At 49.4% G+C, this 15,782-nt stretch overlaps 1 protein-coding gene across 3 annotated transcripts in view; it reads left to right on the plus strand.

The window, feature by feature from the left end:
* Positions 1–4,898: 4,898 nt before the first annotated feature.
* Zfr2 (zinc finger RNA binding protein 2) overlaps positions 4,899–15,782 on the plus strand; it is a 44,890-nt gene continuing 34,006 nt past the window's right edge. For all 3 annotated transcript variants that reach the window (XM_074054277.1, XM_074054276.1, XM_074054278.1), the window contains exon 1: positions 4,899–5,034. The gene's annotated coding sequence lies outside the window, so the exon portion shown is untranslated. The remainder of the gene's footprint in view (positions 5,035–15,782) is intronic.

Below are 15,782 nucleotides of genomic sequence, written 5' to 3' on the forward strand. Positions count from 1 at the left end.
GCGGGGGGCGGGGCGGGGCGGGGCCAGGCCTGCTGCGGAAGCCACGCCCCATCGGCATCCGCGCTCTCCATTGGCTGCAGGGAAAGCCCCGCCCACAGGCGCGCGGGGAGGTGCAGATTTCCGATGGCGCATCGCAGGTGCAAAACCAAAAGCGGGGCAAATAAAGAAGTGCGGCGCGGCCGGGATCCATACCGAGCCGGCTGCGGCCGGGGAAGGTGTTATTGGTGGGGGCCCACGCCGTCTTTGCGGGCAGGGAAAGACCGTCCTCGGATTCGTGGGTGCGGCAGGCCCTCGCCACGCTGGGGCTCGGTGCCCTGAACGACGCGGGGCGCTGGGGACGCAGCCGCTCCGCAGATGCGGTGTCTTGGGGCCGCCGGGAAACAGCGCCCCTACAGTCGCCTGGAGGAACTGCAGAGGCTGGTGGACCCAGACAGGGCCAAGAACTCAGACGCTCAGAAGGACACAAAGAGAGTTTGGACCCTGGCCCAGAGCCACCCTCCACATGGGGAACCCGAGGGAGCAGTCACCTTGCCACCAGGCCTCAGTTTCCCCCTGTGTGAAGTGCGGACATTCTGGCACCGGCTTTTTGGAATTTAATGAGATGGTGCCAAGAAAGCTGGAGCATGGGAAAGGCTGTGTAAATGTTTCTTGCCGCTGCTGTTTTTATTTTTAATTTTGAGATCCTATAGAGTGCTGAATGGAGCCCCCAAAGACACAGTCATGTTCCAGCATGTGACCTTGTTTGGAAAATGGGTCTTTGTGCATGGAGTCAGGTTAAGGATGCTGGTTTAGGGTGGGCACGAAATCTGATGGCAGCCATCCTTAGAAGAAGGGAGAGGCACAGGAGACAGGAGAGCCGTGTAGGAGATGTAGGCAGAGATGGGGTGACGGGTCTACAAGCCAAGGAAACCAAGGGTTCCCAGCATCAGCCTCCAGAAGGTGGAAGAGAGAGGCAGGGAAGAGATTCTCCTTCCGACCTCAAGAACCAACCCTAGTGACACCTTGATTTCATACCTTTGGTCTCCAAGACCAAGAAGAATACATGCTTGTTTTAATTCTTCCAGTGTGGGGTACTTTTTCAATAATCAAGTACATGACCCCAAGTGGAAACTGAGTTCTGTTGTCTCTTCTCCCCCCAAGTTATTGTGGTGGTTTCCCACCTGCTCCATGAACACATCAAACTCACTCCCACCACAGGGCCTTTGCACAGGCTGTATTTCCTGTTAGATATGCTCTTCTCCTGACTTTTGGATTATTCATGTGCCAGTTCAGAAGTTTTCTCCTCAGATAGCTGATTACCCACCCTGCCTCCCACTCACCCCTCTATCCCATTTCCCACTCTATGGATTGTCCTGTTCTGGACATTTTCTATCAGTAGAATCCCACACTGTGTGGTCTTTTACATCTGGTTTCTTTCACTGAGTTTTATGTTTGCAAAGCTCATACTACTCACTGTAGTATTATTAGAGTCTCCTTCCTTTCTGTGGCTAAATAATATTCCACTGTATGAATGGAGCACTTTAATGTATTCACCCAGCCATGGTTGGACCCTTGGGGTGGTTTCTACCTATTGGTAGTAATGAATCAAGCTGCTGCACACATGTAGGCATAAATACTTCAGTCCTCATTTTCAGTTTTCTTTAGTATATGCCTGGGAGTGGAATTTCTGGGTCACACTGAAATTCTATATTTCACTTATTGAGGACCCTGCTTTTTCCCCACAGCACTTGCCACTCAGAAATTATTTCCTGTTTCTTTGGTTATCATCTCTTCCTGTTACTTGAATATAAACTTCCAGAGAGCAGAGACTCCACTGGTCTGCTTCCCTAACTTGTTCTCCACACAAGTTGGCAGCACTTGGGATTAAGGTGTTCAGGAAACTCAGTGTATTGGTTAGCTTTGTGTCACTACAAAAAAATGCCCAAGGCAGCTAACTTATAAAGAGAAGAGATTTATTTAGCTCGCTTACATGGTGCCTGCACTGGCTCAGTTCTGGTGGGGATCACATGGTGGATGTCTGGTGTCCGTGGTGCGAGTGTGTTGCAGTGGTCACATCTCCAACAGGAAACCAGAGAGAGTGGATGAGGGCAAGTCCAGGACCCCTTTTTCTGCAGTGCTGGGAATAGAACTCAGGACCTTGTACATGCTATTCAAGTGTTCCATCACTGAGCTGTACTCCAGGCCAAAGTTCAGACTGGTATAACATCCCTCTGAAGAGAACCCCCAAAGAGGCCGGTGAGAACTACCTGCCAATTGTACATCCCATAACCTGAGACACACCCATTGTCTAAGGCACGCCCCATGAGCTGAGACACGCCCCCATGACCTAAGACACGCCCTCACTACCTTAGGCATGCCCCCATGTCCTAAGAGACACCCCATGACCTAAGGACCTCCAAATAGGCTCCACCTGTCAAAGGTCCCAGCGCCTCCCAACAGCACGACTCTGGGGACCAAGCTTTAATCACGATGGCCCTTGGGGTCACAGTCATCTTCAAACCACAGTAGATCGCTGGAGCAGGCTCTCTTCGTGGACGTTAGACAAGGCGCTACTCAGCTGGCTGCCTCCGCCACTGCCTCGGGCTCTGCGCCCTTCTGAACCAGAGCAGCAAGGCGACCTGCCCCCCAGAACAGGCAGGAAGCCCAGATGGAGGCGGAAAGACACCAGAGCTCAGGCAGAGGGTCTGGACGCCCTCCGCCCGGCCAGAGAGTGGAGCCCTAGGAAGACACTGCGTCCAGGAGCCATATGGCTCCGCACTTAATCTCAGACGTCTTCAAGCCGTGCAGTGTGCGGGGCCCTTGGGATCTTTCCGAGGGTGGGACGGGTGGTGACGATGTGAGCTGGGCTCTGAGGAATGAATAGGAGTCAGGTGGGGAAGGAGAAAGTCATTCGGTCCTGCGGGAAGGTCCTGCATTTGCGGAGCGCCCTGGGAGCTGTCCCGGGTGCTGAAGCACCGCCCGCGAGCCCCGCGTGCTACTCAAGCTGGGCTCCCTGTCACTTTTCCTTTTGTTTTGCTTTTTATTGTGGCAACATATACATAATATAAAATGTACATTTAACACAGCTCACCGGCATTGAGCACATCCATACCTCCAGAACTTTCCATCTAGCCAAACTGAAGCTCTGTCCCTACTGCACTAAACATCAAACCCTCCCCCAGCCCCTGGTACCACCATCCTACCTCCTGTTTCTATGGAACTAAGGATTCTGGGGGACTCCTGTGAGTGAAGTTCTCAGTGTGTCACATTTTGCATCTGCTCATTTCACTGAGCACCGTGTCCTCAAAGTCCATCATATTGTAACAGGTTCTGAATTTCCATCCTTTTTAAGGCTGAGTAATATTCCATCGTATATATACATGTGTATATATTCTCTTTATAAGTTATGTATATATGTTTCTTTAAACAGAAACACATATAAAACAAGGTTATGTATGGACTGGTTAGTTGATGAAAATTATATATATATATATATATATATATATATATATACATACTAGAAGCTGTTTTGTTTGTTAAAGCAGGAAAATTTTTTTAGTTGCTGTCTGTTGAGGTTGAACAACAGTTGAGGTTGAACAAAGTGAGGCTCTGCCTTCCTCTTTCATCTCTCATACTGTAAACAAGAGTCTTTGGGAATCTATTGAGTGCTGCTATTCTTTTGCATATTTTTGTTGGTAATCTGATTTTTTAAGAAACAGCCCAACTACAGTGCTATCTAGTGTTGTTAAATGCAAGAAGGCTGTGATGTACCTCACACAGAAAATCATGTGTGTTAGAGAATTTTCATTCAGGCATGAGCTATAATGCTGTTAGCTGTGAAATCAATGTGAACAAATTGATCGTGTATGTTAAATAGGTGTCTTTAAATAGAAATACACATAAAACAGGGTTATGTATTGATTGGTTAGTTGATGAAAATGTTGTGACCCTAGGCTGGCAGGAACCTAGCCCTGTGTTTCCCCCAGGAGCGATGGTCAGTTTTCACTAATTCAATGTTCGTGGCAACTTTATACAACAAAACAATGAGAATCGACTTCTGAGGGCTGTTGTGAGGACTAGCTAAGATGGGACATAGAAATCATTTAGCACTGCTTGCAATAAATAATAGGAGAAAAGATACTGTGTAGTCCAGAGAAAGCACTGAAGCAGACCTGCCTTCTACAGAGCTGCTTTCGCTACTAATTAGACTGCAAGGCCTTGGGGGAGGCCACTGTGATTACCACGCTGGACTTCAGCCAGGGCATGGCGGGGAGCTGCGTTCGCCAGACCGGCCGGACCATTCCCAGTGGCCACACATGGTCAGAAGGCACGGATGGAAGCATGCCATCCACTAAGTCACCGGTGGGGCTCCCCTTGGCACAGGGGATCCTACGGTGTCTGTCCAAGAATTAAGTAGCCTTGTGCCTGCTTAATATAAGGGGACAGAGGGACACCACCCGGCCATGGTTGGCGAAGGTACTGTAATATTCTGTAATATTCCATAATCAAAAAAGCAAATGTTTGACATCTGGATGGGGCTACGAGCAAGGGCCACGACTGTGGCAAGAAGGGAGCCTTGAGCAGAGACCCTCACATTTAAATGAATAAAGGGAAAGTGGTGACTGCAGTCAGGCTTGTGGAATGGAGTGGGCCTTGAAGTAGAAGGCTCATATCTCAACCGGGAAAAAAAGGACGGGCTCTGGGAAGGGGTGGGGCTTGTGGTATGGGGCGGGACTTCAGCAGAGACCTACACATCGGAGTGGTTAAAGGCAAAGTGGGATTCCGGCAGGGGGCGGGGCTTGAGCAGAGACCCTCGCATCTGAGTGGTTAAAAGGAAGGCGGGGCTCCGAACAGAGGCGGGGCCTGGGCGCGGGGCGGGACGAGCGCCGCACGCTCGGGGGCGGGGCCAGTGACGTCACTGCCCGCCGGCTGCAAGAGGACGCGGACATGGCGGCCAGCAGCTCTTTCCGCTTCACGCAGGGCCCCGGCCCGCTGTCCAGGTAACGGCGGCCCCTCTCTCGCCTCGCGCACCGGCCCGACCAGGAAAGCCGCGCGGTGAGTAGCGGCCCGGGGGCAGTGTCTGTCCGCATTCGCTTGTTTTTCTGTAAATCCGAACTCTAGGCTGAGGTGGCCGCGAGCCCACGTCCGTGAGAGGAGCGGGTCGGGGCTCCTGCCGTGGGCGGGGCCCTGGCCTGAGGGAGATGGGCCAGAGCTGTGCTGGGGTGCTCGGTCCCCGAGGGGCCTGCATGGGGCCTGCACCGAGGAAGCCCCCGAGAGCACCTGGGCAGGCCGGGAGGGCGGAGGGGCGCTGACCGCTGATGAGGGGAAGAGAAGGGAGACCTGCTACCTGGGAGGGTGCCTGGCTGGGCACAGGTAGGACCAGGGACCTTGGTTGGAATGTGGAGTGGGTTGGGGAGCTGATCCCTTACGCATGCGGGGAGAGGATGGAAGCCTGCCATGGTAGCTGGCCTGGCAGGAGGGTGCAGAAGGAAGCTGACCCGTGATGGCGAGGGGCGGGAGATGTAGAAGGGGAGCTGCCCCTGATGAAGGGGAGAAGACACTGACCTCCAGGGTACCCGGTTGAGCAGAGGGGAGCTGACACCGAAAAGGAGAGGACAGACCAGGGAGGATACCTGACCAGACAAGGGGATATTGAGGTTGGATCCCTGATGACTAAAAAAGAAAACACCTGGAGGGTCCCTGGCCAACAAGGGGCATATGAGGTTAGAGGTACTGATGCCTCATCTTTGGGAGGGAAGACAGGCCTGGGAGGTGGCTGGCCAGGCAGGGGGAGGGGCAGAGACCTTAATAAGGATGAGAGCAGTGGAATGTGGAGTCAGGGATGGGGAGCTGAGCCCTGACTATGGAAAAAAAAGACAGGCCTGGAAGGGTACCGGGACAGACCTGGAAAATCAGAAACCCAAGAGGGTGCTACAGGGGGAGGGAGAAGGACATTGCTGGAGTGGGAAGATGGGGGACTGAGGCCTGATTAACAGAGAGACAGACACTTGGGGGTAGACTTGACTTGGAGGAGGTCCTGAGGCCCAGTAGGAGGTGTCACTGGAGCTTCCAGGGATAGAGGGCCCCACTGGGAACCAGATTGGTGATGTGAATCCTCAGCCCTGAGCAGAGGGGGCACTTGGATATTTAAGAGGCAGTAAAGGAGGGGGCACTTAGAAATTTTTGAGGTGTGCAAAAGGGGAGGGAGGAGAGGAGGCATGGGGTGGGAGCAAGGACTGAGAACCATCCTGTAGGTGGGGACACTCAGGATACAAACATGAACATCCTGCACTGTCCTCCAAGGCCTATTCCTTGGAGAACTTTCACTGTCCTTGACCCCTGTCTCCACCAAGATCCCAGCCTTCATCAGGCAACCAAGGTCTCAGGCCACCAGGGCCTGCCTCCCTGGGGAAAGGACCCTGTACCCATTACTATCAAGTGCCACCCCTCTGTCACTTTTCAGCCAGAAGCCTAGTGAACCTAGGACCAGTTTCTCAGCCCCAACTGAGCCCACCACAGGCATGAACCAACTTTAGGCATCTGGTAGACAAGTGTCCCCAGAACTTGGGGCTTTATCTATAGGCGTCATTGATCTCTAAATTGACAGTAACTTCCAACTAGCCAGGCCTTCAGTCTGGCAGTGGATAGTGTTGACCCAGCGTTTGAGCTGGTATAGTAAAAGAGAAGCTGCTTGGGCTGGACCCAGATGTGGATGGCAGACGGCTCCTAATGTAGCCACACCCCATGTGCCATCTCTGTGTCGTGCTCGGCTAGCCGTGGATTTTCTATTGGAAGGAACGTATGACCTGTTGTTTTCCAGGACAGTGCACTGCATTGTTCTCTCTTCTGTCCCCATCATACTCATTGGCATTCTTATGGCCTGAGCCATGCACAGAAGAGGGACTCACCTAGTCACCTAGCTAGGACCTTCTGCTCCTGGCCACGCTCCACCCCTCACTACCTGTTGTTTTCTTACTCTTTCTTCCTCCATTGCATGCTTCAGTCTGATGTGGATGGTCCCCTGTGTGACTCCCTCCCAGGGGAAAAAATGAGTGTCTGTGGCTTACTGCTCACAGTCAATAGATGGCATTTGTTTGTTTTTGAGACAGGGTCTCTTGAGTTTTGCTATGTCACCCAGGCTAATTTCAAACTCCTAGCCTCAAGCAGTCCTCCTGCCTCAGCCTCCCTAGTAGCTGGAGCAACACATGTACCACATGCAACATGATTTGGGTTAGCTATGTACTTAGATATCTTAGCACAACTCCATTCTGTATGCTGATGAATCTGGTGATAGGACTTACCGTGACCAAAAATGCTACGTTATCATCAGCTGAATGTCCAATTAGTCTATGTCTCTAGAAGTGTCTCTGAGAGAGTGAATTACACCTTGAGAAAAGAATAGACATTAACTAAAACTGAACTAACATAGGAGTCATGGCAAAATAAATCTCAGCCTCACAGAACCTCCAAACAAGACGATCTGCCTTCTTCGAATGATTTTATTTTAAGCAAAACCAACTTTTACTCAGATACTTTAACCCTCTCCCTCCCCCCCTTTTTTTTTGGTAGGAATATAACTTACTTTATTTTTTTATTTCTTTTATTCATATGTTCATACAGTGTTTGGATCATTTCTCCCCTCTTCCCCCCCCCCTTTTTTTTGGTGGTACTGGGGTTAGAACTCAGGACTTCACACAGGCGCTTGAGCCAAGCCCCCGTATTCTTACATAATGTGCCATAGAAAAAGTGGTTTGATAACATGCTGCTAGTACCCACCTTGGTAGCAATAGGACAATTGTATGCACAAAGCCCACTTCATCAGTCTCCAAAGAAGACAAGAGTTTATTTCTTAGCAGTTTTGAGTAGGTTTTCTTGGCTTGTAAAATTGATAACCAGAGCTCTGGAGGGAACATTCCTTACATGTCATCCACAAATATGATTGGGATCTCAATTCTCACCTTTTCTTTTTCTTTCACTGGGCTAAGGATGGAATCCAGGGCCTCATGCATGCCTGACAATAGCTCTGCCACTGAGCCACACCCCAGCCCCTGAGCTGTTTTTTTTTTTTTTTTCTTGGTGGCTCTGGAGTTTGAACTTATTAGACAGACAACCTACCACTTGAACCACTCCACCAGCCCTTTCTTATGTTGGGTATTTTTGAGATAGGGTCTCAGGAACTGTTTTCCTGGGCTGGCCTCAAATCTTGATCCTCCTGCTCTCTGCCTCCTGGGTAGCTAGAATTACAGGCATGAGCCGCCAGCACCTGGCTCCTGAGCTGTTTTTAACTCACTGATCAATAAGAATTGCATGCACATCCACTCATGAAGGAATAAGAAAAGTTGGCAATTAGCTATCGCTAATGTCAATTATTATTTATTTTATGTGGTTCTGCAAGTCTCATAATGCTTTTTTAGAGTTATCGCCTTGGAGGTTCAGAATTAAGATCATCCCAAGTGGAATGTGGAATCTGACAGGCTCATCATTAGTACAGACAGCTTCACGTTGTGAGGCCAAAAACCATGGGCAGTGGCAAGCTGGCTCAGATGGCAGTGCACTTTCTCCACAATCCCCCAGGATCATGCAGTAGGCTGCCTTTGCCTTGTCTTTTGTTTTGTTGTTGTTGCTTTTGTTTGGGGGTTTTTTCATGTGTCGTTTTTGCATTTTGGTTTTTTTTGTTTTGTTTCATTTTGGTTTTGTTTTTTTGGCGGTACTGGGTTTGAACTCAGGACATTTGCAAGGCAGCGTGCTACTGCTTGAGCCATTCCCCTAACCCTTTTTGCATTAGATAATTTTCAAATAGGGTCTTGCTTTTACACACCAGTCGCCCTGGACTGCGATCCCTTGCAGCTGGGGTGACAGGTATACACCACCACACCTAGCTCTTGGTTAAAATGGAGTCGAGTGAAATTTTTTGAGGTTGGCCTCAAACAGAGCCTCTCAGTCATACCTCTCAAGTAACTAGGATTACAGGCGTGAGCCACAACACAGCTTGTCTTGCATTCTTATTGCTGGGTGACAGGGTCCTTGAGCTGTTTCCTCAGCATTCAACATTCATGAGCAGTGTCCTTTCTCCAGAGAAGGGCAGGTGGCTGGAGGCCCTCTGAGTTTGACTGGCACCAGTAACCCCAGCAGGGATCATTCTCCCCAGGTAACACTGGCCCTGGTGTCTGTCCAGTCCCGAAGTCACACTCCCAGACAGGCCCAAGGACAGGTGACGCCCATCTGCTGATGAGGACAGCGAGGCTCAGGCAATAACTGGTGTGGGTCCCTGTGGTAGCGGGTGGAAGGACTGAGTGTTCTGCCTGCCGTAGGTTGTGCCGGAGCCTCGGGAGGGTTGAGATGGCTGACCCAGCCTTGACCTCATCAGCCTGAGGTCACATCTGCCACTGGAGCCCAGGTGATGGCCATTCTTACTGCCACCTGCTCCTGCCCTGGTGATTTAGGACCCAGTCACATTGTGGCTTAGGGCTACATTCTTCAGATGTTATTAAAAAAATCAAAAAACCTGCACCACTGGGAAAGTGACAATAACTGATATCTCTCAGTAGTCTCCTCCAAAGACAGAAGACAGCTTGGGAAAGCTCTGGAACTGTTTGTCCACCAGGGTGAGCCTCTGTTGCCTTGGATGTCCCCTGGCGCCAGCTGGCTGGAAGTGACCTCCTCTACCTGCTCTTTTCTCCTGGGCCTGTGTTACGCTGTCATGCTAAGGTCACTGTGTGTCTTAGCTGGAGACCCCATTGTAAATATCCGGGGAACAAGATTCCTCTCTTTTTTGGTAGATGTTTTGCTTTGGGCATGTTCCCCCAAGGCCATCACCTCCCTTTGCCATTTCCAAAAAATGTGTTCCATGGCACCTTTTGTCCCAGGCTTCCCTCTGACTCAGGAGCATTTTGTGTCTTAGAAAGTTGAGTCCATTACATGAGGCCAGTCCTTCGGGAGTTTACTCCTGGGGGCACAGAGAACCCCAACATCCAAAGACCCTTGGACTGAATGTTTTTAAAAGCCACTGAGTAACTGGGGACATGGCTCAGTGGTGAGCACTTGCCTAGCATTTGTGAAGCTCAGAACCACAAAAAGAGAAAGAAAAAGAAAGCCAGTGGCTGCTTTTTAATTTTGGATGTCATCAGTTTCTTCCAGAGCTACGGGGTAGATGACTGTTGAACTTGACTGTGACAGCCCCAGGCCAGCTGACTCATCCTCTGATAGTAGCAGGAAGAGGTCTCATCCTGTGCTCCCCACACATTTGCAGCAGGAGGGCCTGGCTACATTGAGCCATGCTGGCTGGAAGGTTCAGTGCTTGCCTGAAGGGCAGGCGCCTCTGCCTTCCTTCTGCTTTCCCAATGTGGCGCTGGGCCATGTTCTAACACACCTAACCCCAGGTGTGCTGACAAACACCTGCAGTCCCAGCTACTAGGTAGGTGGAGGTAGAATCGATCCGAGACTGGCCCGAGCAAAGTTAGTGCAAGACCCTATCAAAACAACAAATTAAAACCAAAAGGACGGGGCCATGGCTCCAGTGAGGCCCTTAATCCTCTGCACTGCCAAAACCAATTAATAATAAAGCACCTGATAGATGGGACACTCCTTGTAGTCACTCTCCATGTAGTCACTCTCCATGGGGACCGAGTTCCTTTCAGCAGCATGGACGAGATTCAGGAGACCACTGCCGATGAAGCCTGGCCCACCCTTGAGGTCTGGGAAGCTCTGCCCAAGCTGTAGACTGTGGCCCCCATGGAGCAGCCCAGGGCTCTGGCTTGGAAGTGGCTTCTGACTACAGCTTAAAGAAGATAGTGGCAGATAGGCACAGGCTGCACCGGTGAACCCAGTATGTGAAAGGAGGCAAAAGGATCATGAGTTCCAGGCCAGCCTGGGCTACATAGTGAGGCCCTATCTCAAAAAAAAAAAAATAGGACTGGAACTGTAGCTCACTGGCAGAGTATTTGCCTAGCATGTTTGAGGCCCCAGGTTCCATCCCCAGCACTGGAAGGAAACAGAAAATAAAGCAAAAAGAAGAAGAAGGAGGTGATAGATGGAGTGAGCAATAAAAGTCCTCCTGTCACTTCCCAAAAGATAAGCTAACGGAGCATGGGACTTTGTCAGTGTGTCAGCAGTTTGCTGGGGCACCCAGTCTGAAATGGGCATTTCACGTGGACAGTGCATGTAAGGATTTCATGGTAAAGGAAAAGAAAAAGAAAAGATCAGTTAAAGCAATTAGAGCCATGTGCCATAGCTCATGCCTGGCATGAGCTATGCCAGGTTGAGATCTGGAGGACAAAGGTTCAAGGCCAGCCTGGGTAAAAAGTTAGTGAGACCCCCCCCCCATCTCAACCAACAAAAGGTGGACGTTAGTGGTGCATGCCTGCCATCCTAGTTGAGGGAAACATAAATAGAAAGATCACAATCCAAGCTATCCAGGGCATAAACTTGAGACTCTATAGGAAAAGTAAAACAAAAAGGGCTGGGGGTGTGACTCAAGTAATAGAGCACCTGCCTGGCAAGTACAAGGTCCTGAGTTCAAACCCCAGTAGCATGGGAGGGAGGGGGGAAAGGAAGGAGGGAGAGAGGAAAAGAGGGAGGAAGGGAGGGAAAGGAAAGAGGGAAGGAAGAAGGAAGGAAGATAGATGTGGGGCTAGGATATGGTTCAGTGGTAGAATTTGCCTAGCATGTGTAAGGCCCTCTGTTCTATCCCCAGCAACATACACACACAAAAAAACTTAGAGCATGTAACATATTTTGATGGTAACCCTTGTGGTGACCAGAAGTGGCTGGGTAATTGAACCATGGTCTAATTGCTGATAAAGCAGACTTGAAATGTCTCCCTGTGTGCTTCTGTTGGCCACATCAGCATTTGGTTAGAAATGTCCCTCTCGAATGGATTAAGAAAATGTGGTATCTATACACAATGGAATTTTATGCAGCCATGAAGAAGAACGAAATGTTATCATTCGCTGGTAAATGGATGGAATTGGAGAACATCATTCTGAGTGAGGTTAGCCTGGCTCAAAAGACCAAAAATCGTATGTTCTCCCTCATATGTGGACATTAGATCAAGGGCAAACACAACAAGGGGATTGGACTATGAGCACATGATAAAAGCGAGAGCACACAAGGGAGGGGTGAGGATAGGTAAGACACCTAAAAAACTAGCTAGCATTTGTTGCCCTTAATGCAGAGAAACTAAAGCAGATACCTTAAAGCAACTGAGGCCAATAGGAAAAGGGGACCAGGAACTAGAGAAAAGGTTAGATCAAAAAGAATTAACCTAGAAGGTAACACCCACGCACAGGAAATCAATGTGAGTCAATGCCCTGTATAGCTATCCTTATCTCAACCAGCAAAACCCCTTGTTCCTTCCTATTATCGCTTATACTCTCTCTACAACAAAATTAGAGATAAGGGCAAAATAGTTTCTGCTGGGTATTGAGGGGGGGAGCGGGAGGGGGTGGAGTGGGTGGTAAGGGAGGAGGTGGGGGCAGGGGGGAGAAATGAACCAAGCCTTGTATGCACATATGAATAATAAAAGAAAAATGAAAAAAAAAAAAAAAAAGAAATGTCCCTCTAGGGATTGGACTATGAGCACATGATAAAAGCGAGAGCACACAAGGAAGGGGTGAGGATAGGTAAGACACCTAAAAAACTAGCTAGCATTTGTTGCCCTTAACGCAGAGAAACTAAAGCAGATACCTTAAAAGCAACTGAGGCCAATAGGAAAAGGGGAACAGGTACTAGAGAAAAGGTTAGATCAAAAAGAATTAACCTAGAAGGTAACACCCATGCACAGGAAATCAATGTGAGTCAATGTCCTGTAAAGCTATCCTTATCTCAACCAGGAAAAACCCTTGTTCCTTCCTATTATTGCTTATACTCTCTCTACAACAAAATTAGAAATAAGGGCAAAATAGTTTCTGCTGGGTATTGAGGGGGGGGAGAGGGAGAGGGGGAGTGGGTGGTAAGGGAGGGGGTGGGGGCAGGGGGGAGAAATGAACCAAGCCTTGTATGCACATATGAATAATAAAAGAAAAATGAAAAAAAATAAAAAGAAAAGTCCCTCTAGAATTTGACACAATGCACTCTGTGAGTCCTAAAAGTCTCTAACCCCCAAGGGCAGCATTGGTAACAGGGGGCGTTTCTCAGTGGTGAAAGATAGGTCTCCAGCTGGCTGCTCCACTCCTGTCTCCCTCTGGAGGAGGTGTAGTGAGTAGGTAAGCAGGTGAACAGCAAAGTCCCTGAAGTAAGAGTTTGTGATTTAATAAGAAAAAACCAAGTGAGATTTCTCAGCCCTGGAATTCCAGGAAAATCTCTTTCTACTTGATTTTTTTTTCCTGGACTCAATGTTTTAGGTGGGAGGAGGTTATTTTGTTTGTTTTTGTTTTGGCCATGTATATGTTCACATTGAGTTACTCTTCGGAAGCGATGTTCAGCAGAAATCATCATTATTAGCTGGGCACCGTGGTACATGCCTATAATCCCGGCAGTTGGGAGGCAGAGGCAAGAGGATCAAGAGTTCCAGGCTAGCAAGACCCTGTCTCAAAATTTTTTTCAAAAGAAAAAAATTCATCGTAATATGCAAATGGGTGTTCACCTTTCTTCCTGACATCCCTAAAGCGTCTCATGGCCTGCCTCCACCTCTACCGTATTTGATCCTTTGAGCCTGGTCTACACTCAAGTTCTGACTGAGAGTGTGTCCCACATGTTTAAAAAAAAAACTAAGATACTACGTCACACAGCTCCTGCCTTCATTCCTTAGTTCTAAATAAATGACCCGTCTAACATTAAATTCTAAGTTCCATACTATCTCTCTGACTGTGTCTTATGCCATCTTTCCTTTGGTCATTTCCACCTTAGCCACTCTGGCCTTCTAGGTCAGGTTCAGTTTCTCTGAACGTGATCGTAGTTCCCTCTTTTCATTGCCCCTTTGCCCCTGGCTCCTTGTAATCATGGCTTTAGTATTTCAAATCTCAGCTCATTTGTTTGGAGAGAGGTTGTCTTTGACTGTCTCCTCCATTAATCTCTGTCACAGGAACATTGCCCTAAGCATTATCTATTATTTATTTCAGGTCTTTTGCCTCCTCCAGAATTCTTTCTCCATGAGGGCAGAGGCCTGTCTGTCTGTCCTCTGTATTGTGTACCTGGCCCCTAGCACAGTGCCCCTTGCCCATTGCTCCAGACTGAAGCTTTGTGTCCCCTTAAAATTGGTATGTTGAGTCCTAACCCCTACAGTGACAGCATCAGGAACTGGGTGGTTAGATCATGAGAGAGTGGCCCTCATGAATGAGATCAGTGCCTTTGGAGAGAAGGCCCAGAGAGCTCCTTTGTATCTTCCACCTGTGAGGCTCTCTATGAACCAGTAAGCAGGCTCCCAGCAGATAGCTAATATACCAGCACCATGATTTTTACCTCCTTAGGCGCCAGAATGTGAGAAAAAAATTTCTGTATTTGCAAGCCAAAAAAAAAAAACAGAGAAAGAAAGAGTATGTCCCAAAGAAAAGAGCCCTGGGCTCATCCTGGATTTCCCTGGATGAGTCCCTTTCATCCTCTGCACAAAAGTGTCCCCAGGGGATTGATGACTGTGACCAACATGGTGTCGGTGTCCATGTCCACGAGTCGTGCCACTTTTGCACTCTAGGATCTAATCTAGAAGAAGGATGTGACCAGAATAGCCGGGCTTCCTCCCAGACAAACAGAGCAAAAAGCCATCCAAAGCCACCCAGAGCTTGACACCCCAAGACAAGAACAGTAGATAGGATGTGTGGATAGGCATTAGCACCTGCTGAAGCGCTGTTGTCCTGGACCAGGAGTGACCCCAGCCAGACCAGCTTCCTGCCCAAGCTCCCTCCCTCCCAGGCTGGACACCAGCCTGGTGCTTGTTGTCATGGAGACAGTAGCTACAGTGTAGCGGTACCCTGCCCCTAGCAACAAGTGGCCACCAACCACAGCCACAGGGAAGGACCACCCATTGGTTAAGGGCGGGCTTTATTGAGAACAAGCCTAGACTTTTCATTCCACTCCTCCCCACCACTGAGCCACACATTTGCTTTCATTTAATTCATTACTGATGTTAAAAAATGGGGAGCATTCATAAGGATCCCTGATTCCTACAGACCTCACCTCATGACCCTCCCCAGACACCCAGTGCCAGAGCCTTGACCTTGCACTTGCACCTCTAAACCGAGAGAAACAAATATTTGTTCCTCATTATTAGAACTCTTTGCTGTTCTGTAGGAGCTATGCAGACCAGATCGGATGGATGGGGACACTGGCCCTAGGATGACTGAGAAGGAGGCTTGGCTGGGGGTGTCAAGTACCCGGTTTGCAGAGAAAGCTGTGCTCCCTGCTGAACCCTTTGCCGTCTCTCAGAGGTGCCTGGCCCTGGCAGAGACCTCTCCCCACTAGCCAAATACTGAAATTCAGACAATAGAAATAGAGTTTGGTATCAGGAGCCCCAGCTCTCCACAGGCACAGCTTCCCAGCACCACTCCCCTTGCTCCTGCCCCACAGCGAGGGGACAGTTCTTCCTTCTGACTTACAGACTGTATTGCACCCCTCCACTCACAGTGTGTTTGACTGACGTTCTGTGGCCTTGCAGACTGCTGGGAAAGAGGACTCCCCAGCCACATGCCCATTACCATCCTCAGCTCCTCCAGGGTGTGCACAGTGGTGCCCTCCAGAACTCCAGAACCCAGGCTTCAGCTGGATGTCAGCTGCTTGCTCCCACCACTGGCCTCTGATCAGCACTCCGCAGTCTGGCTTTGTACAGCCCCAAGCCACCTAGAAAGACTGTGCGTTTTCTCTCTGGTCCTTAT

The sequence above is a fragment of the Castor canadensis genome, chromosome 14, assembly GCF_047511655.1.
Source record: "Castor canadensis chromosome 14, mCasCan1.hap1v2, whole genome shotgun sequence".
Taxonomy (NCBI): Eukaryota; Metazoa; Chordata; class Mammalia; order Rodentia; family Castoridae; genus Castor; species Castor canadensis.